Genomic DNA, 23,015 nt, shown 5'->3' with positions numbered 1-23,015 from the left:
TGAGGAGGATGGTGATGTAGTAAGAGAGATATTGTATCATGGCCACTTCAAACATAATTAATTATAATATTAATAGAATCAATCACCCTATTAAAAGGAAAAAATATTGGCTCAGTTGAAAAAACTTAATTGCTTTATAGCTCTATTACAAGAAACACATTTAGGACACATGGAACACAAAAAATTAAAAAGAGTGGGTAGATCAAGTCTATTATTCATATTGACCTAATACTAGTAAGAGAGAGGAGTTGCAATATTAATTAACAGATCAGTTTATTTCATGGTGGAAAAAGAGGTTAAAGACAAGCAGGGTAGATATGTGTTAGCTTTGGGCTTGATGGGAGGTGAAGAGTTTACTATCATGAGCATCTATGCTCCGAATGAAGATAACCCCACCTTTTTCAAAGAAGCAGCTTTATTACTTGCCAGGAGAAGCTAGAGGTAATGTTATAGTTAGAGGAAGCTTTAATTGTATTCTTAATAGGAGTTTGGATAAATTACCTGGGAATGGAGAAACCCTGAGCAAGAACTCTAAAGCGGTAAAAATTATGTTGGATGAGCTTGGGCGAGTTGATGGCTGGATAGCATTGAATCCAGGTGCCAGGGATTTTAGTTATTTATCTAGATCCTGTGGCTCATATTCAAGAATTGAACTTATTTGCATCCTGAAGAAGAATCTACATGAGCTGAAGGAATGTGTTATTGAACCCATTCCATTATCAGATTGTGCTCTTGTTAGACTTGCACTGAATTGAGGCTCTGAGCAACACTTCAAATATTGGAGGCTCAAGGTTTCCACATTGATGGACCCCTCTTCCAATAATCAACTAAAACAATGCTTTGATGAATATTTTGTGACAAATGACAATGGGGAGGTTTCCTCCTCGATTCTGTGGGAAGATGCAAAAGCCGTGATTAGGGGGAAATGTATTGATTTGGCTGTTCAAATGAAAAAATACCGAAATGAAAAATGTAATCAATTACAAAGTGAAATAAAAGATTAGAACAAAGGCACAAATTAACACTGAACAAGGATCATTGGAAAAACCTACAAAAGTGCAGGGATGCCTTGAATGAGTTGCTCACTTATAAAGCGGAAGAAGCACTTAGATACACAAATCAAAAGTATTATGAGATGGGGTACCAGGCCAGCCGTCTGTTAGCATTTCGGTTGAGAAACACACAAACTAACAGAGTTGTACCAAAAATTAGACATCCTTTAACTATATCCGAAGTATCGAACCCAAACAATGTGGCAGAGGCAGTCAGGGCCTTCTATAAAGATCTGTATGATACTTCAGATCCACCATGAAATAAAGGCAAGCTGGATGAAATTTTTAAGGACATCTGTATAAACAAACTTTCAGAAAGTGAGATTGTTCCACAGATACAACCAATCTCAGAATTAGAAATAAAAGATGTTATTAAAACATTAAAAAATAATAAATCTCCTGGTACGGATGGATTTAACATAGAAACATAGAAAATAGGTGCAGGAGTAGGCCCTTTGAGCCTGCACCGCCATTCAGTATGATCATGGCTGATCATCCAACTCAGAACCCTGTACCTGCTTTCTCTCCATACCCCCTGATCCCTTTGGGCGCAAGGGCCATATCGAACTTCCTCTTAAATATAGCCAATGAACCGGCCTCAACTGTTTCCTGTGGCAGAGAATTCCACAGATTCACCACTCTCTGTCTGAAGAAGTTTTTCCTCATCTCGGTCCTAAAAGGCTTCCCCTTTATCCTTAAACTGTGACCCCCCCCATTCTGGGCTTCTCCAACATCGGAAACAATCTTCCTGCATCTAGCCTGTCCTATCCCTTTAGAATTTTATACGTTTCAATAAGATCCCCCCTCAATCTTCTAAATTCCAGTGAGTATAAGCCTAGTCGATCCAGTCTTTCTTCATATGAAAGTCCTGCCATCCCAAGAATCAATCTAGTGAGCCTTCTCTGTATTCCCTCTATGGCAAGAATGTCTTTCCTCAGATTAGGGGACCAAAACTGCACACAATATTCTAGGTGCGGTCTCACCAAGGCCTTGTACAACTGCAGTAGAACCTCCCTGCTCCTGTACTCAAATCCTTTTGCTATGAATGCCAACATACCATTTGCCTTTTTCACCGCCTGCTGTACCTGCATGCCCACCTTCAATGACTGGTGTACAATGACACCCAGGTCTAGTTGCACCTCCCCTTTTCCTAATCGCCCACCATTCAGGTAATAATCTGTTTTCCTGTTCTTGCAACCAAAGTGGATAACCTCACATTTATCCACATTAAATTGCATCTGCCATGAATTTGCCCTCTTACCTAACCTATCCAAGACACCCTGCATCCTCTTAGCATCCTCCTCACAGCTAACACCGCCGCCCAGCTTCATGTCATCCGCAAACTTGGAGGTGCTGCATTTAATTTCCTCATCTCATTAATATATATTGTAAACAACTGGGGTCCCAGCACTGAGCCTTGCGGTACCCCACTAGTCACTGCCTGCCATTCTGAAAAGGTCCTATTTACTCCCACTCTTTGCTTCCTGTCTGCCAACCAATTCTCTATCCACATCAATACCATACCCCCAATACCGTGTGCTTTAAGTTTGCACAATAATCTCCTGAGTTCTATAAAATATTTACGACAGAACTTACTCCAGTTTCATGTAAAGTTTTTACTTATACTCTGAATGAATATGACCCCCCCCAGAGAGCTGGTCAGAGGCAATCATATCAATAATCCACAAGGATGGAAAGGACCCTATAGCATCTAGTTCATATTGACCAATCAGCCTGCTTGGTACTGATGTGAAGATTCTTTGTTCTATTTTAGCAAAGAGACTACAGAAATATATAGGAAAATTGATTAATCCAAATCAAACTGGATTTATTCCAGGCCGCCAGGGAGCAAATAATGTTAGAAAAGCTTTAAATATCCAGTCTTTAGCACAGAGGTCCATGTACCCTTCAATGCTTCTTAGCTTAGATGCCGAGAAGGCATTAGATAGGGTGGATTGGATATTCTTAGACTACATGTTAGAAAAAATGGGTTTTAATGCTACATTTTGAAGTTGGATGAAGACACTGAATAAAGATCTAATCTCCAGGGTTAGAGTAAATGGATACTGTTCCAATTTCTTCAGTCTGAAAAGGGGAACCAGAAGGGGAAGCCAATTGGCAGTTATCATTTTATGAGCAATCAGAATCAAAACTCTTAACATGTGTAGTTTATTCTTCTTTAATTCAGATTGCAGGAGATTGCCTAAAATTAAATGACTAGATTCAAAGGGTATACTTATATCTAAAATCCTTATTATTTCCTCAGTGACCTTGTACCAAAATTCCCTTAATTTGGTACAGTCCCAGAATATATGTGCAAAATCTCCCACTAGGCCACAGCCTCTCCAGCAAATTCAGCAAATTCTGTTTTCTTCTGTGTATAATGATATTACTAAAGGGTTTTAAAGATACATTGTTGCCATTTATTTTTTGTGCTGGGGGGGGAGTGGGTTTGATGTTCTTCTAGAACAACTTCCATGGTTTTCTTTGTTTTGAGACTATCTGGTGAAGACCATCTCAGAGTTGTATACTGCATACATACTTTGATAATGAACCTTTGAATCTTTGAACCATCAGGCCTCTGTGCTTGGAGGACTTCTTAAAACAGCTGTGATAATCTGTTTGGACTTGTTGAGTTTCTGCAAATGCTGCTTGGGCTGAAAAATGCGGCACAGACTTTCCAAAGGCAGATGGACTCCAGTAAAAGAGTTAGATTTTCTTTTTGTTTACCTGGATGACATGCCTGTCACCAGTGCATCCAAATCCAAACATGTATCACATCCTGCTACACTTTTTGAATGCTTAAACAACACGGTTTGATTATTAGTCTTGTTAAAAGTCAGTTTGGGTTGTCAACCATTGACTTTCTCAGCCATCGCATCTCCTCAGAAGGTGTGAAGCCCTTCCCATCAAGTGATGCTGCTACCGTGGATTTCCCACTGCTCCACACTACTAAAAAACAAGAGTTTTTGTTGTTGAGTGCCGTCGAGTTGTCATCAATTCATGGCAACCCCATTCATAGTGTAGTCTTCCATAGGGGTTTTGTGGCAAGATACAGAAGTAGATTGCCAGGACTTTCTTTTGCACAGATACTGCTGCTGCCCAGGTTTGAACCCAGCCAGATTCGAACGCAGGACCATCCATCTCAAAATCCAGTGCAGATACCACGAGTGTTTAGACATGGTGAACTTCTATTACCTCTTCATTCTGCAAGTTGTTGAACTTACGCTCCCCAGGTAATGTGCCCTTAAAGGCAATGCCTCTAATCATGTGTTTGACTGGTCAGCAGACATGACCAGAGCATTTGATGACACCATTCAAGCTCTTTTCAACTTGATCGTACAGACACACCTACTCCCCAGTACAGCTATTGCCTTTGCGACTGATGCTTTAGACCATACAGTGGATGCTGTGCATGAACAATTGGTCAGAGGCATGTGGCATCCACCCACTTTCTTCAGCTGGCAGGTACATCAGGAACTACGGTATGTTTGACTACAAGCTTCTATCTGGATGTCTGCCATTTTCATCATCTTCTAGAGGGTCATCTCTGTTCGAACCAGAGGAACCTGCTGTTACTCCACCGAGGGAACATGGCACCCGAGCCGGGCAGCTCATCCAAGCTCCGTACAGCATCACATGCTAGTTTGAGTGAACTCTGGGGGGGGGGGGGGGTGGTCCTGTGTAGGCTAATGTAATGGGTGGAAAAAAGCCTAATTCACAACCACTGACATTGAGCTGGGGTTCACTTTAAGAGGCTGATCTGATGAGATGATGTAAGTTTCTTGCTGCACTTATTGTTCTGTGTTTTGAGGACAATAAAGAAGTTTCTTGCAGCTTCCCTTAAATTTAAAGTGCCTCTGCTGTTTTATCTGCAAAAACCTATATTATAATGAGCAGTTCTGGGTCCCTTACCTAAGAAAGGAAGTGCTAATATCGGAGAGGGATCAAAGGAAGGTTTACAAAAATCATTTCAGGATTGAAAGACTTATTATATGACAAACATGAGAAAATCTGCAGATGCTGGAAAACCCGAGCAACACACACAAAATGCTGGAGGACCTCAGCAGGCCAAGCAACATCTATGGAAAAAAAAATACAGTCGATGTTTCGGGCCAAAACCCTTTGGCAGCACTGTACAGTCGATGTTTTAGGCCTAAACATTGACTGTACTCTTTTCCATAGATGTTGCCTGGCCAGCTGAGTTCCTCCAGCACTTTGTGTTTGTTGCTTGGACTTATCATATGAAGTGCTTGATGGCTCTTAACCTGTATTCACTAGAGTTTAGAAGAATGAAGGGGATCTCACTGAAACCTATCAAATGTTGAAAGGCCTAGACAGAGTGGATATGGAGAGGATATTTCCTGTAATGGAAGAGTCTAGGACCGGGGGGAAGAATCTCTGAATAGGACATCCATTTAGAATGGAGATATAGAGGAATTTCTTCAGGCGGAGGGTTGTGAATCTGCGGAATTCATGCCACAGGCAGCTGTGGAGGTCAGGTTATTGGGTGTATTTAAGGCGAATGTTGATAGATTCTTGATAAGTCAGGGTGTGAAAAGTTACAGGGAGAAGGCAGGAGAATGGAGTTGAGAGGGAAATGGATCAGCCATGATAAAATGGTAGAGCAGATTTGATGGGCCAAATGGTATAATTCTGCTACTATGACTTTGCTCTTCATAACCTTCTAGTTCTACCTACCATGAGGGACATTGACAAATGTCTTAGAACAAAAAGCTATGTAGAGAGTATGTACTGCCCTGCCATAATCAATAATCTTGAACACCTCCTCAAAAAGAATCAATCAGGTTTTAAGCCATGATTTGCTCTGCACAAAGCAACACTGGCTATCCCTAATCTAGAATTTTGAGGGGGGGGAAGGTGGGGACCAAACTGAAGAGACTGGAGAAGAGGCAGCTGGCTCACAAATAGAGAAAGCAAGGAGACAATGTGTGAGGTAGGATAGGCAGGTGATAGAGAAGGGACGAGCTCAGACTGAAGGTTTGAAATGTGTCTATTTTAACGCAAGGAGTGTTGTGAACAAAGCGGATGAGCTTATAGCGTGGATCAGTACTTGGAGATATGATGAGATGGTCATTACAGAGACTTGGATGGCTCAGGGACAGGAATGGTTACTTCAAGTGCCAGGTTTTAGATGTTTCAGAAAGGGCAGGGAGGGAGGCAAAAGAGGTGGGGGTGTGACATTGTTGATCAGAGATAGTGTTACAGCTGCAGAAAAAGTGGACGCCATGGAGGGACTGTCTACGGAGTCTCTGTGGGTGGAGATTAGAAACAGGAAGGGGTCAATAACTTCAATGGGTGATTTTTTAAAGGCCACCCAATAATAACAGGGATTTCAAGGAACAGACAGGGAAACAGATCCTGGAAAGGTGTAATAATAAGAGTTGTCGTGATGGAAGATTTTAATTTCTCAAATATCAATTGGCATCTGTCTACAGCAAGGGGCTTAGATGGGGTGGAGTTTGTTAGGTGTGTTCAGGAAGGTTTCTTGACACAATATGTAGATAAAGCCTACAAGAGGAGAGACTGTACTTGATTTGGTATTGGGAAATGAACTTGGTCAGGTGTCAGATCTCTCAGTGGGAGAGCATTTTTGAGATGGTGATCATAATTCTATGTCCTTTACAATAGCATTGGAGAGAGATAGGACCAGACAAGTTAGGGAAGCATTTAATTGGAGTAAGGGGAACTATGAGGCTATCAGGCAGGAATTTGGAGGTTCAAATTGGAAACAGATGTTCTCAGGGAAAAGTATGGAAGAAACGTGGCAAATGTTCAGGGAATATTTGTGTTGAGTTCTGCATAGGTATGTTCCAATGAGACAGGTAAGTTATGGTAGGGTACAGGAATCGTGGTGTACAATGGCTGTAATAAACCTAGCCAAGAAGAAAAGCTTACGAAAGGTTTAGAGAGATAGGCAATGTTAGAGATCTAGAAGATTATAAGGCTACTAGGAAGGAGCTTAAGAAGGAGCCAGAAGGGGCCATGAGAAGGCCTTGGTAGGCAGTATTAAGGAAAACCCAAAGCATTCTACAGTATGTGAAGACCAGGAGGATAATACATGAAAGAATAGGACCTATCAAGTGTGGCAGTGGCAGAGTGTGTATGGAACCGAAGGAAATAGCAGAGGTACTTAATGAATACTTTACTTCAGTATTCACTATGAAAAAAGATCTTGGTGATTGTAGGGATGACTTGCAGTGAACTGAAAAGCTTGAGCATGTCGATATTAAGAAAGAGGACGTGCTGGAGCTTTTGGAAAGCATCAAGTTGGATACGTCGCCGGGACTAGATGAGATGTACTCCAGGCTACTGTAGGAGGCAAGGGAGGAGATTGCTGAGCCTCTGGCGATGATCTTTGCATCATCAATGGGGACGGGAGATTTTCCGGAGGATTAGAGGGTTGCGAATGTTGTTCCTTTATTCAAGAAAGGGAGTAGAGATAGCCCAGAAAATTATAGACCAGTGAGTCTTAACTCAGTGGTTAGTAAGTTGATGGAGAAGATTCTGAGAGGCAGGATTTATGAACATTTGGAGAGGTATAATATGATTAGGAGTAGTCAGCATGGTGGTGTCAAGGGCAGGTCATGCCTTACGAGACTGATTGAAGTTTTTGAAGGATGTGGCTAAACACATTGATGAAGGAAGGGCAGTTGATGTAGTGTATATGGATTTCAGCAAAGCATTTGATAGGGTATGGGATCCAAGGGGACATTGCTTTGTGGATCTAGAACTGGCTTGCCCACATAAGGCAAAGAGTGGTTATAGACAGGTCATATTCTGCATGGAGGTCGGTCACCAGTGGAGTGCCTCAGGGATATGTTTTGGGACCCTTACTCTTCGTGATTTTTATAAATGACCTGGAAGAGGAAGTGGAAGGATAAGTTTGCTGATGACACAAAGGTTGGAGGTGTTGTGGATAGTGTGGAGGGCTGTCAGAGGTTACAGCAGGACTTTGATAGGATGCAAAACTGGGCTGAGAAGTGGCAGATGGAGTTCAACCCAGATAAGTGTGAAGTGGTTCATTTTGGTAGGTCAAATATGATGGCAGAATATGGTATTAATGGTAAGACTCTATAGGACGCTCAAAGCCGCTGCACAGATTGACTCTGTGGTTAAGAAGGCATATGGTGTAATGGCCTTTATCTATCGTGGAATTGAATTTAGGAGCTGAGAGATAATTTTGCAGCTATATAGGACCCTGGTCAAACCCCACTTGGAGTATTGTGTTCAGTTCTGGTCGCCTCACTACAGGAAGGGTGTGGAAACCATAGAAGATTTACAAGGATGTTGCCTGGATTGGAGAGCATGCCTTATGAGAATAGGTTGAGTGAACTCGGCCTTTTCTCCTTGGAGCGAAGGAGGATGAAAGGTGACCTGATTGAGATGTACAAGATGATGAGAGGCTTTTTCCCAGGGCTGAAATGGTTGCCATAAGAGGACACAGGTTTAAGGTGCTGAGTAGTAGGTAAAAGGAGATGTCGGGGTAATTTTTTTTACTCAGAGAGTGGTGAGTATGTGGAATGGGCTACCAGCAACGGCAGTGGAGGCGGATATGATAGGGTCTTTTAAAAGACTTTTGGATAGGTACATGGAGCTTAGAAAAATAGAGGGCAATGGATAAGCCTAGTAATTTCGAAGGTAGGGACATGTTTAGCACAACTTTGTGGGCCAAAGGGCCTGTATTGTGTTGTAGGTTTTCTATGTTTCTATGTTTTAATGAGGCTATGTTTTTACAAATGTGCATATATCCTATCCCTATGAATTGTCTCCAATAGCTTCCCTGTCATTGCTGTTATATTGGTCAGCCTATAATTCCTTGAATTATCCCATTCCTCTTTGGAACAATGTAAAGGCATTTGCAATTCTGCAGTACTCTGGTGCTCGACTACTATTAGTGAGAATACAAACATTGTTATCAAGGCCCCAGCATCTTCTCTGTCGCCTCTCTCAATAACTTTGGGTATATCCCATACGACCCGGTGAGCCATCTTGTTGCTTTCAAAAGATCTGCCAACACTTCCTCTCGAGTTGAAACTGCCCTGGTAATCTAACATGCTGCACATTTATCTGTTTCTTCCATGTTACAGGGTTGTTGTTGTAGGTGGGCAATATAGATCAAGACCTCTTAGTGCAAGAAATTTAGATGGGGAAGAATTTGTTAGGTGCATCCAAGAGGGTTTCCTAAATCAACATGTAGATAGTGCATCTAAAAGAGGAGCAATACTGAACCTAGTTTAGGGAAATGAGCCTGGCCAGGTGACTCTCCTTTCAGTGGGAGAACAGTTATTGAACAGTGATCACACCTCCACAAATCAAGTAGCTATGAATAGGGTAAAACTATAAGACATGGGAGCAGAATTAGGCCATCCCCATTGTCAGCTCCACCATTCCATCTCAGCTGATTTATTATCCATCTCAACCCCTTTCTCCTGCCTTCTCACCTTTATATTAGATGCCCTTACAAATTAAGGACCTATCAACCTTTTTAAAATATACCCAGTGGCTTGGCCTTCACAGCTGTCTGTGGCATTGAGTTCCACAGATTCACCACTCTCTCACTAAAGAAAGTCCTCTTCATCTCCAACAAGAGAAATTCTGCAGAAGCTGGAAATCCATATAACCATATAGCAATTACAGCACAGAAACAGGCCATCTCAGCCCTTCTAGTCCATGCCAAACACTCACTCACACCTAGTCCCACGGACATGCACTCAGCCCACAACCCTCCATTCCTTTATTGTCCATATACCTATCCAATTCTTTTTAAATGACAATATCGAACCTGCCTCTACCACTTCTACTGTAAGCTCATTCCACACAGCTGCCACTCCGAAGAGTGAAGAAGTTCCCCCTCGTGTTACCCCTAAACACTTACCCCCTAACTCTCAACTCATGTCCTCTTGTTTGAATCTCCCCTACTTGCAATGGAAAAAGCCTATCCATGTCAACTCTATCCCCCTCAATTTTAAATACCTCTATCAAGTCCCCCCTCAACCTTCTACGCTCCAAAGAATAAAGACCTAACTTGTTCAACCTTTCTCTGTAACTTAGTGCTGAAACCCAGGTAACGTTCTAGTAAATCTCCTCTGTACTCTCTCTATTTTGTTGACATCTTCCCTATAATTTGGTGACCAGAACTGTATACAATACTCCAAATTTGGCCTCACCAATGCCTTTTACAATTTTAACATTACATCCCAACTCCTGTACTCAATACTCTGATTTATAAAGGCCAGCATACCAAAAGCTTTCTTTACCACCCTATCCACATGAGATTCCACATTCAGGGAACAATGCACCATTATTCCTAGATCACTCTGCTCTACTACATTCCTTCATGCCCTACAATTTACTATCCATGTCCTATTTTGATTATTCCTACCAAAATGTAGCACCTCACACTTATCAGCATTAAACTCAATCTGCCATCTTTCAGCCCACTCTTCTAACTGGCCTAACTCTCCCTGTAAGCTTTGAAAACCTACTTCATTATCCACAACACCACCTATCTTAGTATCATCTGCATACTCACTAATTCAATTTACCACCCCATCATCCAGATTATTAATGTATATAACAAACAACATTGGACCCAGTACAGATCCCTGAGGCACAACACTACTCACCGGCCTTCAACTTGACAAACAGTTATCCACCACTACTCTCTGGCATCTCCCATCCAACCACTGTTGAATCCATTTTACTACTTCAATATTAATACCCAATGATTGAACCTTCCTAACTAAGCTTCCGTGTGCAACCTTATCAAAGGCCTTACTGTAGTGTATACAGACAACATCCACTGCTTTACCCTCGTCAACTTTCCTAGTAACCCCTTCAAATCTTATTGAATTTTTTGTCAAACAAATTGGTCAGATTTGTCCAAGCAACACACAAAATTATGAAGGAACTCAGTAGGCCAGGCAGCATATATGGAAAAAAGTAGTCGACATCTCAGCCTGAAACATTGACTGCATTTTTTTTCCATAGATGCTGCCTGACCTGCTGAGTTCCTCTAGCATTTTATGTGTTTTCCTCTTCATCTCGGTTCTAAATGGATATCCCTCTACTCTGACAGTGTCCTCTGGTCCTAGACTCCTCATTATAAGAAACATCCTCTCTATACCCACTTTATCTAGGCTTTTCACACCATGTCATCAGTCTTCAGGCCTTATCAAGAACGATGGTGAGATGGAGTATAGAGAGGAACTGGAGCGGTTGATGGATTAGTGTGAGAAGAACAACCTAAGCCTGAATGTGGAGAAGACAATTATGGAAGGTGCAGATAAACCATCCCCCTATGTAGAGAGAGTTCAGTGCACCAAGTTTCTCGTATTTGAAGTGTCACTGGTTAACTTGCTCCATACCTTACGATATTTATTATTAATGCACTTTAGTATTTTATTTATGAGTAATTTGTCTGTAGACTTTATCCTTAACTTAATGGAAATTATGGACCGATGAGTCTCATGTCAGTTGTAGGAAAGGTTTGGAAAGCATAGGACTTTTGAACAATTGGAAAACATGGATTAATTAGAGGAACAGCACAGCTTTGTATGGAGCAAATCAAGTCTTTCAAGTTTGTTTTATTTCAACAAAGATGATTGATGAAGGCAGAGCAGTGGATGTTGTCTACGTGGATTTCAGTAAGACATTTGACAGGGTCCCTCAGAAGGTATGATGCATGGAATCAATGGTGAAATGGCTGTTTGAGTTCAGAATCAGTTGACTATTAAAGACAGAGATAGACACTATTCCAGCTGGAGGTCAGAGTAGTGGTATTCCACAGGGTACTGGGACCTCTGCGGTTTGCGATTTACAAATGACTTAAATGAAAGTGTGGATGGGTGGATTAGTAAGGCCAAGGACAATAAAAACATTGTCCATGAGGAATTTGGCAAATAACAGTGGGATATGGATCTGTTGCAGATATAGGCAGATAAATAGTCCTGCCAAAGCATCTTGGCCCAAAACGTCAACTGTACTTTTTTCCATAGATGCTGCCTGGCCTGCTGAGTTCCTCCAGCTTTTTGTGTGCTGCCTGGATTTCCAGCATTTGCAGATTTTCTCTTGTTTGTGAAATAGCAGATAGAATTTAATCTGGCCAAGTGCAGGGTGCTGCACTTTGGGAAATCAAATATATTACAACTAGAAGGGCCGAGATGGCCTGTTTCCATGCTTTAATTGTTATATAGTTATACTGTTAATGGGAAGATCATTAAAATTATTGATGTGCAGAAGGACATTGGGGTGCAAATCCATAGCTTCTCAAATGTGGCTGTGCATTGACAGGGTGGCATGCAAGTCATTGGTATATTTAAAACTGAGGGTGATAAGTTGTTTACTAATCAGGGTGTCATAAGTTACAGAAGGCTGGAGAATGGGTTTGAGAGGGATAATGAACCAGTCACGATGGAATGGCAGAACAGACTTGATGAGCCAATTGGCCTCATTCTGCCTGTCTCATGAATGGCATAGAGTAGACAGCCAGCATCTTTTACCAGCTTCGTAATCTCTAACATTAGAGCTTATGCATTTACGGTGTGTGAGGGTAGTGAAGGCAAATTCAATAGAGGAACTTTAAGAGGCTTTTAGATAAGTACGTGCATGTATGTGCAGGGCACAGAGGGATAAACACATTGCATAGGCAGAAGGGATTCATTTGGATAGGCAGTGTGGTCCTAAGGACCTGTTTCTGCACTGCACTGTTCTATGTCCTTGGTAAATTCTGATGCAAAGTATCATCTTACCCACATCCATTGTCTATGAGCATAAATTCCCTGCATTGTCCTGGAGTGGTCCAACCCTCTACCTAATTATCCTGAAGTTATGCATTTTTGAAAGGCAAACCAGTGTAAGGCTTTTACTTTGAATGGTAGGGCACTAGATAGAAGAGAGAGACCTGGGATATGTACACAGTTTGCTGAAAGCAATCTGACAGATAAATAGATTAATGTAAAGAGCTTTTCACATGCTGACCTTCATTAGTCAGGGCACTGAGTAAAGGAATTGGATCAACACACACAAAATGCTGGAGGAACTCAGCAGGCCAGGCAGCACCTATGGAAAAAATGTACAGCCATAGGTCGAGTGAACTTGGCCTTTTATATAACCATATAACAATTACAGCACAGAAACAGGCCATCTCGGCCCTTCTAGTCCGTGCCAAACACTTACTCTCACCTAATCCCACTGACCCGCACTTAGTCCATAATCCTCCATTCCTTTCCTGTCCATATACCTATCCAATTTTGCTTTAAATGACAATACCGAACCTGCCTCTACCACTTCTACTGGAAGCTCATTCCACACAGCTACCAATCTCTGAGTAAAGAAATTCCTCCTCATGTTACCCTTAAACTTTTGCCCCACGTCTCAACTCATGTCCTCTTGTTTGAATCTCCCCTACTTGCAATGGAAAAAGCCTAGCCATGTCAACTATATCTATCCCCCTCAATTTTAAATACCTCTATCAAGTCCCCCCTCAACCTTCTACGCTCCAAAGAATAAAGACCTAACTTGTTCAATCTTTCCCTCTAACTTAGCTGCTGAAACCCAGGTAACATTCTAGTAAATCTTCTCTGTACTCTCTCTATTTTGTTGACATCTTTCCTATAATTCGGTGACCAGAACTGTACACAATACTCCAAATATTGCCTTACCAATGCCTTGTACAATTTTAACATTACATCCCAACTCCTATACTCAGTGCTCTGATTTATAAAGGCCAACATACCAAAAGTTTTCTTCACCACCCTATCCACCTTCAGGGTACTATGCACCATTATTCCTAGAGCACTCTGTTCTACTGCATTCTTCAATGCCCTACCATTTACCATGTATGTCCTGTTTGGAATATTCCTACCAAATTGCTCCTAGGAGCGACAGTGGATGAGAAGTGACCTGATAGAGGTGTATAAGATGATGATAGGGATTGATCATGTGGATAGCCAGAGGCTTTCCCCAGGGCTGAAATGGCTAACACAAGGAGGCATAGCTTTAAGATGCTTGGAAGCAGGAACAAGGGGGATGTCAGAGGTATGTTTTTCACACAGAAGGTGCTTGGTGTGTGGAATGCACTGCCAGCTAAGGTGGTAGAGGAAGGTATAGTAGGGACTTAAGAGACTCCTGCATAGGTAGATGGAGCTTTGAAAAATAGAAGGCAATATGTTAGCAAAATTCTAGGCAGTTTCTAGAGCCTGTTACATGGGTCAGCACAACATTCTGGGCCAAAGGACCTGTAATGTGCAGTAGAGTTCTATGTTCTAAGTATCTGAAGCTGCCTTCAGGAGGGTGAATGCAATGAAATCATCTGGTCCAGATAGGATAAAAGACCATAAGACCAGAAGCCATAGAGGCAGAATTGGGCCACATGGCCCATTGAGTCTGCTCCACCATTCAATCATGGCTGAACCTTTTTTTTCCCCTCTGCCTCAACCCCAGTTCCCAGCCTTCTCCCCGTAACCTTTAATGCTATGTCCAATCAAGAACCTATCAATTTCTGCCTTAAGTACACCCAATGATCTGGCCAGAAGCTGCATGTGGCAACAAATTCCACAAATTTACCACCCTTAGGTTAAAGAAATTTCTCTGCATCTCTATTTTGAAAGGGTACACCTCTTTCCTGAGGCTGTGTCCTCTTGTCCTAGACTCTCCCACCATGGGAAACAACTTTTCCAAATATACTGTCTAACCCTTTCAACATTCCAAAGGTTTCAACAAGAACCCACTTCATCCTTCTGAATTCCAGCGAGTACAGACCCAGAGCCATCAAATGTACCTTGTAAGATAACCCTTTCCATAGAACAACAGAACACTACAGCACAGAAAACAGGCCATTCGGCCCTTCTAGTATGTGCCGAAACTTTATTCCACTAGTCCTATTGACCTGCACCCAGTCCATAACCCTCCAGACCTCTCCCATCCATGTATATATCCAATTTATTCTTAAAACTTAAGAGTGAGCCTGCACTTGCCATGTCAGATGGCAGCTCATTCCACACTCCCACCACTCTGAGTGAAGAAGTTCTCCCTAATGTTCCCCCTAAGCCTTTCCCCTTTCAGCCTAAAGCCAAGTCCTCTCATATTTATCTCTTGTAATATAAGTGGAAAGAGCTGACTTGCATTTACTCTGTCTATACCCCTCATAATTGTAAACCTCCATTAAATACCCCCCTCATTCTTCTACACTCCAAGGAATAAAGTCCTAACTTGTTCAATCTTTCCCTGTAACTCACCTCTTGAAGACGTAACAACATCCTAGTAAATCTTCTCTGCACTCTTTCAATCTTACTGATATCCTTCCTATAGTTAGGTGACCAGAACTGCACACAATACTCCAAATTTGGCCTCACCAATGTCTTATACAACCTCACCATAACATCCCAACTCCTATACTCAATACTTCGATTTATGAATGCCAGGATGCCAGAAGCCTTCTTTGCAACCTGGTCTACCTGTGATGCCACTTTCAGGGAATTATGTATCTGAACTCCCACATCCCTTTGTTCTTCCGCACTCCTCAGTGCCCTGCCATTTACTGTGTATGTCCTACCTTGATTTGTCCTTCCAAAATGCAACACCTCACACTTGTCTGCATTAAATTCCATCTGCCATTTTCTGGCCCATTTTTCCAGTTGGTCCAGATCCCTCTGCAAGCTTTGAAAGCCTTCCTCGCTTTCCACAATGCCTCCAATCTTAGTGTCATCAGCAAACTTGCTGATCCAATTTACCACATTATCAGCTAGATCATTGATATATACAACAAACAACAATGGTCCCAGCACAGATCCCTGAGGCACACTAGTCACAGGCCTCCAGTCTGAGAAGCAATCATCCACTACCACCCTATCTTCTCCTACACAGCCAATTTCAAATCCAGTTTACAACCTCTCCACGGATACTGAGTGCCTGAACCTTCTGAACTAACCTCCTATGTGAGACCTTGTCAAAGGCCTTATTAAATTCCATGTAGACAACATCTACAGCCTTTGCTTCATCTACTTTCTTGGTAACCTCCTCAAAAAACTCTACAAGATTCATTAAATACAATCTACCATGCACAAAGCTCTGCTGACTATCCTTAATCAGCCCTTGGCTGTCCAAATACTTGTATATTCGATCTCTCAGAACACCTTCTGATAATTTACCTACTACTGATGTCAGGCTCACCGGCCTGTAATTACCTGGTTTACTTTTGGAGCCTTTTTTAAACAATGGAACAACATGAGCTACCATCCAATTCTCTGGCACCTCACCCATGGCTAAGGCTTTTGCCACAGCCCCTGCAATTTCTACACTAGTCTCTCTCAAGGTCCGCGGAAATATGTCAGGCCTGGGGCATCTATCTACCTTTATTCGCTGTAAGGCAGCAAGTACCTCCTCCTCTTTAATCTCTATATGTTCCATGACACTACTGTTTGTTTCCCTTCCTTCCATATACGCTATGCCAGTTTCCTGAGTAAATACTGATGCAAATAAACTGTTTAAGATCTCCCCCATCTCATGAGGCTCCACACATAGACAACCACTCTGATCTTAGAGGATCAATTTTGTCCCTTACTATCCTTTTATTCTTAATATACTTGTAGAAACCCTTCAGGTTTACCTTCACGTTATCTGCCAAAGCAACTTCATTTCTTCTTTTTGCCTTCCTGATTTCCTTCTTTAGTATTATCTTACATTTTTTATACTCTTCAAGTACCTCATTTGTTCCTTGTTGCCTATACCTGATATACATCTCTCTCTTTTTCTTAGCCAGATTGCCAATATCCCTTGAAAACCAAGGTTCCCTATGCCTGTTAACTTTGCCTTTAATCCTGGCAGGAACATGCAAACTCTGCACTCTCAAAATTTCACCTTTGAAGGCCTTCCACTTACTGAACACATCCTTGCCAGAAAACAACTTATCCCAATCCACTTCCTAGATCCTTTCTCATTTTCACAAAATTGCTTCTTCTCCAATTTAGAACCTCAACTCGAGGACCAGACCAATCCTTATCCATAATTAACTCGAAACTGGACCCAAAATATTTGCCTACACATACTTCTGTCACCTGACCTGTCTGGTTCCCTAATAGGAGATCTGCATCCCGTCTCGTAGGTACCTATATATATTGATTTAGAAAACTTTCCTGAACACATTTGACAAATTCCAAGCCATCTAGCACTTTCAGAGTGTGGGAGTCCCAGGCAATATGTTGAAAGTTAAAATCCCCTACTATTACAACTTTGTTTCTTACATCGGTCTGTTATCTCTCTACAGATTTGCTCCTCCAATTCTCTGACTATTGGGCGGTCTATAATACAACCCTATTAGTGTGGTCACACCTTTCCCGTTCCTCAGCTCCACCCTCTGTAGACAAGCCCTCCGGGCTGTCCTGTTTATGTACAGCTGTGATATTTTCCCTGACTAGTAATGCCACTCCTCTCCCTTTCATCCCTCCTCCACTATTACATCTGAAACAACAGAACCCCAGAACATTATTCTGCCAGTACTGCCCCTCCTGCAACCAAGTCTCACTAATAGCAATAATGTTGTAATCCCATGTGCCAATTCACGCCCTAAGCTCATCTGCCTTACCTATAATACTCCTTGCATTGAAATAGATGCACCTGAGATCATTTCTATCATGTACAAACCTTTGATTTCATTCCTGGAATCATCTTTATGAACCTCCTCTGGACCCTCTCCAACGCTTCACATCTTTTCTAAGATGAGGGGCCCAAAGTTGTTCACAATTCTGAAGGTGAGGCCTCACCAGTGTCTTAAAAAGCCTTAGCGTCACATCCTTGCTCTTGTATTCTAGAGCTCTTGAAATGAATGCTAACATTGTATTTGCCTTCCTCACCACCACCTTAGCCTACAAGTTAGCCTTTAGAGTGTTCTGCACAAGGACTCCCAAGTCCCTATGCATCCCAGATTTTTGGAGTTTCTCCTGATTTAGAAAATAGTCCACACATTCATTTCTACTACCAAAGTGCATGACCATGTATTTTCCAATATTGTATTTCACTTGCCACATTCTTTCCCATTCTGCTAATCTGTCCTTCTGCATCCTACCTGTTTCTTCAACACTACCTGCCCCTCCACAAACCTTGGTATCATCTGCAAACTTGGCAACAAAGCTATCCATTACATTATCTAAATCATTGATATACAGCATAAAAAGAAATGGTATTAACACCAACCCCTACAGAACACCATTAGTCACTGGCTGCCAACCAGAAAAACATCCTTTTAATCCCACACACTGCCTCCTACCAATTAGTCAATACTCTAATAATGCCAGTAACTTTCTTGCAATACCATGGGCTCTTAACTTGGTAAGCAGCCTCAAATGTGGAACCTTGTCAAAGGCCTTCTGAAAGTCTAAATATACAAAATCCACTGCATCTATACACTTTATCTATCCTACTAGTAATCTCCTCAAGGAATTCCAACAGGTTCATCAGGCAGGATTTTCCCTGAAGGGAACCATGATGAGTCTGTGCTATCTTGTCCAAGTATTCCATCACCTCATCCTTAACAAGTGACTCTAACATCTTCCCAACCACTGAGGTCAGGCTAGCAGATCTATAATTTCTTTTCTGCTGCCTTCCTCCTTTAAGGAGTGGAATAACATTTGCAATTTTCCAGTTCTCTGGCACTGTGTCAGAGTCCAATGATTTTTCAAAGATCATTTCTAATACCACCACGATCTGTAATACTACCTTTTTCAGAACCCTAGGGTGCAGTTATCACCCAGGTAAATGTGAGGTGCTTCATTTTGGTAGGTCAAATATGATGGTAGAATATAGTATTAATGTTAAGATTGTTGGCAGTGTGGAGGATCCGAGTCCATAGGACACTCAAAACTGCTGTGCAGTTTGACTCTATGGTTAAGAAGATATACGATGCATTGGGCTTCAACAACCATGGGATTGAGTTTAAGAGCCAAAAGGTAATATTATAGCTATATAGGACCCTGGTCAGACCCCATTTGGAGTACTGTGCTCATTTCTGATCCCCTCACTACAGGAAGGTTGTGGAAACTATAGAAAGGGTGCAGACGAGATTTACAAGGATATTGCCTGGATTGGGGGGCATGCCTCATGAGAATAGGTTGAAGAAACTTGGCCTTTTCTCCTTCCTGTGGTGGGGGTTGAGAGGTACCCTGATAGAGTATAAGATGATGAGAGGCATTAATCATGTGGATAGTCTGAGGCTTTTTCCCAGGGCTGAAAAGGCTAGCATGAGAGGGCACAGTTTTAAGGTGCTTGGAAATAGGTGCAGAGGAGATGTCAGGGGTAGGTTTTTATGCAGAGAGTAGTGAGTGCATGGAATGGGCTGCTGGCGACAGTGGTGGAGGTGGATACGATAGGGTCTTTTAAGAGGCTCCTGGATAGGTACATGGAGCTCAGAAAAATAGAGGGCTATGGGTAACCCTAAGAAATTTCTAAAGCAAATCAGAGCAAGAAGGCTGCGAGTGAACTGCTGATTTTTCGGAGCAAAGGCAGTGTTTTACTACTCGGGTTAAAGAGAGGCAAGACTGCGCAGGTGCTTGACGTCTGCCAATAGAGTGCGAAAGGTTTAAAAAGACTGCCATATCCAGCGGGCAGCGGAGTGAGAGGCAGCAGAGTGATAGGGCTTTGGCTCAACGGGCTTAGGCAGTAACGAGACGAGGTGAGATAGGAAGTATGTGTGTGAGGCCTGTTTTCTGCCCTCGGTGTTAGGTGTGGGGGCCCTGGAGTCTCCCAGCATCCCAGATAGCCATATCAGCACCTGATGTGTCAAACTGCAGCTCCTGAGGGATCAAGTTAGGGAACTGGAGATGCAGCTCGATGACCTTCGCCTAGTCAGGGAGAGCGAGGTGGTGATAGAGTAGTTACAGGCAGGTGGTCACCCCAGGGCCACGGGGGACAGAGAAATGGGTCACAGTCAGGAGAGTGAAGGGGAAGAGTCAGGTACTAGAGAGTACCACTGTGGTTGTACCCCTTAACAATAAGTACTTTTGTTTGAGTTCTGTTGGGGAGGACAGCCTACCTGGGGGAAGCAACAGTGGCCATGCTTCTGGCACAGAGTCTGGCCCTGTGGCTCAGAAGGGTAGGGAAAGGAAGAGGAAGGCAGGAGTGATAGGGGACCCTATAGTTAAGGGGTCAGACAGGCGATTCTGTGGATGCAGGAGAGAAACTCGGATGGTAGTTTGCCTCCCAGGTGCCAGGGTCCAGGATGTTTCTGATTGCATCCAAGATATCCTTCGGTGGGAGGGAGAACAGCCAGAGGACGTGGTACATATTGGTACCAATGGCATAGGTAGGAAAAGGGAAGAGGTCCTGAAAAAAAGACTACAGGGAGTTAGAAAGGAATCTGAGGCAACTTCTCTGCTGGCTGTGGATGGAATAGCAGCTTTTTCAGCTGCTCCTAGTTTACTTTTTTTTATTTTCCAACCTGATGTGAAACCTTACTTTTTAACGTGACACTGTCTTACCATGGCTACAAAAAACTGTTAAAGGTACTAAAAAAGATCCTTCTACGTCATTGGATTCTATTATTGAATCGCTGCAAAAACACAGTAAAGAAACTTCCGAGGAATTTCAGCGATTCAGAAAAGAATCCTCTGAAGAGTTTCAGCAACTCAACTCTGGAATTAAACTATTAGGTATATAACTGGATTCTATTCCAAAAACCTTAACTGAGCATGATAAATGAATAAAAGAGAATGAAGAAATCCTGTTGATTCTGGATGAGAAAATGGATGACCTGCAAAAGCATTATGAAAAACAATCCAAGGATAATGAAGAATTAAGACAGAAGATTACTGATCTAGAAAACAGAAGCAGAAGAAATAACTTACAAATTCTTGGTCTCGAAGAGTTAACTGAAGGTGATTGCCCCATGGAATTCTTTGCAAACTTTCTGGTTCAGCTATTCCCTAATATTTTAAAATTGACACCAATGATTGACCAAGCTCACAGAGTGCCTGGGAATAGACTGCTTGGAAATAGACCTTGTTCAGTAATAATCTACTTCCACGAATTTCAAACAAAGGACCTTATAATTCGTGAATCCCATTGGAAAGGTATGATTGATTAACAATGGCAAGAAGATTAGGATTGTGAGGATTTCTCAGCAGAGATCATGAGGGAGTGTGCCAAGTTTAAAAGTGTCACGTCAGAGCTGTTAAACAAATTTTAAACCTTCTTTACGATATCCGGCTCAGCTCAGAATTACACTGAGGATTGTTCGAAGGAATGGTTCCGTTCGAGTTTAGAGGCTCGGAAATTTTTAAAGTCAGAAAATTGACTATTATTTTTTTTACATGAATAACTGAGTATTTTACCTTTGGTAAGCCTTGTAGTCACCTCTCTTTTCGAACCTTTTAAGGCTTTATTTCGAGAATAAGACTTTAATGAGCCAATACTTCATGTGTTCATATTATTTTATATTATAATTATTTTTCTAGAATTCTTGATATCAGAATTAAGTGCTTATTTTTTTATCTGTTGTTTTGACTAGGTTGGAATACTTCTAACCTTGAAATTAATTTGGAGCTAAGCCAGCAGGTTCTCTGGGGGTTATCGTCATTAGCTGTAGGCATCGACTTTCTCTCTTTGGAAGGGGGGAGGGGAGTTGTGTTTCTCCCCCCCCGGAAGCTGTTTTGGATTCTTAGCCAAACCTGTTGCTTGGTTATCTCATCTCAAAGGTCACTGTTTAGTTTTATTAATAATTTCAAGGATTATCCTTCTAACTTTTCTTTTAAATAGTATTAAAAATGGATTATACTGCTAACTTACTTAGTCTTAACGTGAAAGGGTTAAACCACCCTGTGAAATGAAATAAGAATTTGCCTATATTAAAAAACTTAAGGTCCCAATTAATTTTTTTTTAAAAAACAAGGAACTCACATACATAACTCTGATAATTCATGCCTTTTTAGCTGATGGAGGGAATTACACTTTCACTTGTTTTCAGGCCAAGTCTAGGGGAGTTTTGATTTTTTTTATATAGATAATACAGTACCCTTTGTTCAACACAAGGTAGTCTGATACTAATGGGCATTTTATTATAGTATCAGGGGAAATTAGAAAATAAATTAATGGTATTTGCTCATGTATATGCCCCAAATATAAGTGACCCAGCATTCTTTGAGCTTTTTTGTTTCAGCCTGATTTGAGTTTATACTTATTGGTGATGGCAGGAGACTAATTGCTGATTAGATCCAGTTTTAGATTGCTCATCTTCTAAACTAGTGACACTTAATAAGTCAGCTTTGTTTATTCATTCATTTTTAATGAAATGTGGTATTGTTGATGTATGGCACTTTCTACATGCAACAGATAGAGACTATTCATTTTTCTCGTGTTCCTCATATGTATTCCAGAATTGTTTTTTTAAATAGATAGCCAAATAATTCTACTCATTCAATCTCATGAATAGAAAGAGATTGCTATCTCTGATCATGCTCCTGTGTTTTTATCTTTAAATCTCCTTGGTTTTCCTCAAACAGATTCCGACGTTTTAATCTAACTTTGTTATCTGACAAGGTTTTTTTTTATATAAATATAAAGTTCTTGGAGAGACAAATTATTCTCTTTTTTGAAGAGAATATGGTGGAGGAGACTTCTAGCCTTGTTATATGGGATGCCTTTAAGGCACATATTAGAGGACAAATCATCTCTTATACTGCATGTTAAGAAAAAAGCTAATAAAGAGAGAATTAATTTAGCCAATCAGCTGAAACAATTAGACCAAAAATATGCCTTGGCTTCATATCCTGTTCTATATAAAAGATGGGTTGAAACTAAAACTAAATATCTTTTATTAACATATCCTATTGAAATTCAACTCCAAAGGATAAGTCATTTTTATATTCATGGAGATAAAACAGGTAAATTATTGGCTAACCAGATTAAAACTTATATTGCTAAATGACAGATTAAAGAAATCTGTAAAGCTAA

The 23,015-nt window shown here is 41.4% G+C and overlaps 1 protein-coding gene across 4 annotated transcripts in view; it reads left to right on the top strand.

Moving 5' to 3' along the window:
* LOC132397464 (dispanin subfamily A member 2b-like) overlaps positions 1–23,015 on the top strand; it is a 93,334-nt gene that overhangs the window by 50,261 nt on the left and 20,058 nt on the right. The window contains exon 1 of one of the 4 annotated variants that reach the window (XR_009513383.1): positions 21,039–21,136. The exons of 1 other annotated variant lie outside the window; for it this stretch is intronic. The gene's annotated coding sequence lies outside the window, so the exon portion shown is untranslated. Of the gene's footprint in view, positions 1–21,038; positions 21,137–21,268; positions 21,403–23,015 lie in introns of those variants that run through there. 2 more of the 4 variants (XR_009513384.1, XR_009513385.1) reach the window with 2 other exon arrangements.

The sequence above is a fragment of the Hypanus sabinus genome, chromosome 7 (genome assembly GCF_030144855.1).
Source record: "Hypanus sabinus isolate sHypSab1 chromosome 7, sHypSab1.hap1, whole genome shotgun sequence".
NCBI classification, from domain to species: Eukaryota; Metazoa; Chordata; class Chondrichthyes; order Myliobatiformes; family Dasyatidae; genus Hypanus; species Hypanus sabinus.
The sequence above is the reverse complement of the archived record's forward strand: the minus strand, read 5'-3'. Positions and strand labels throughout refer to the sequence as shown.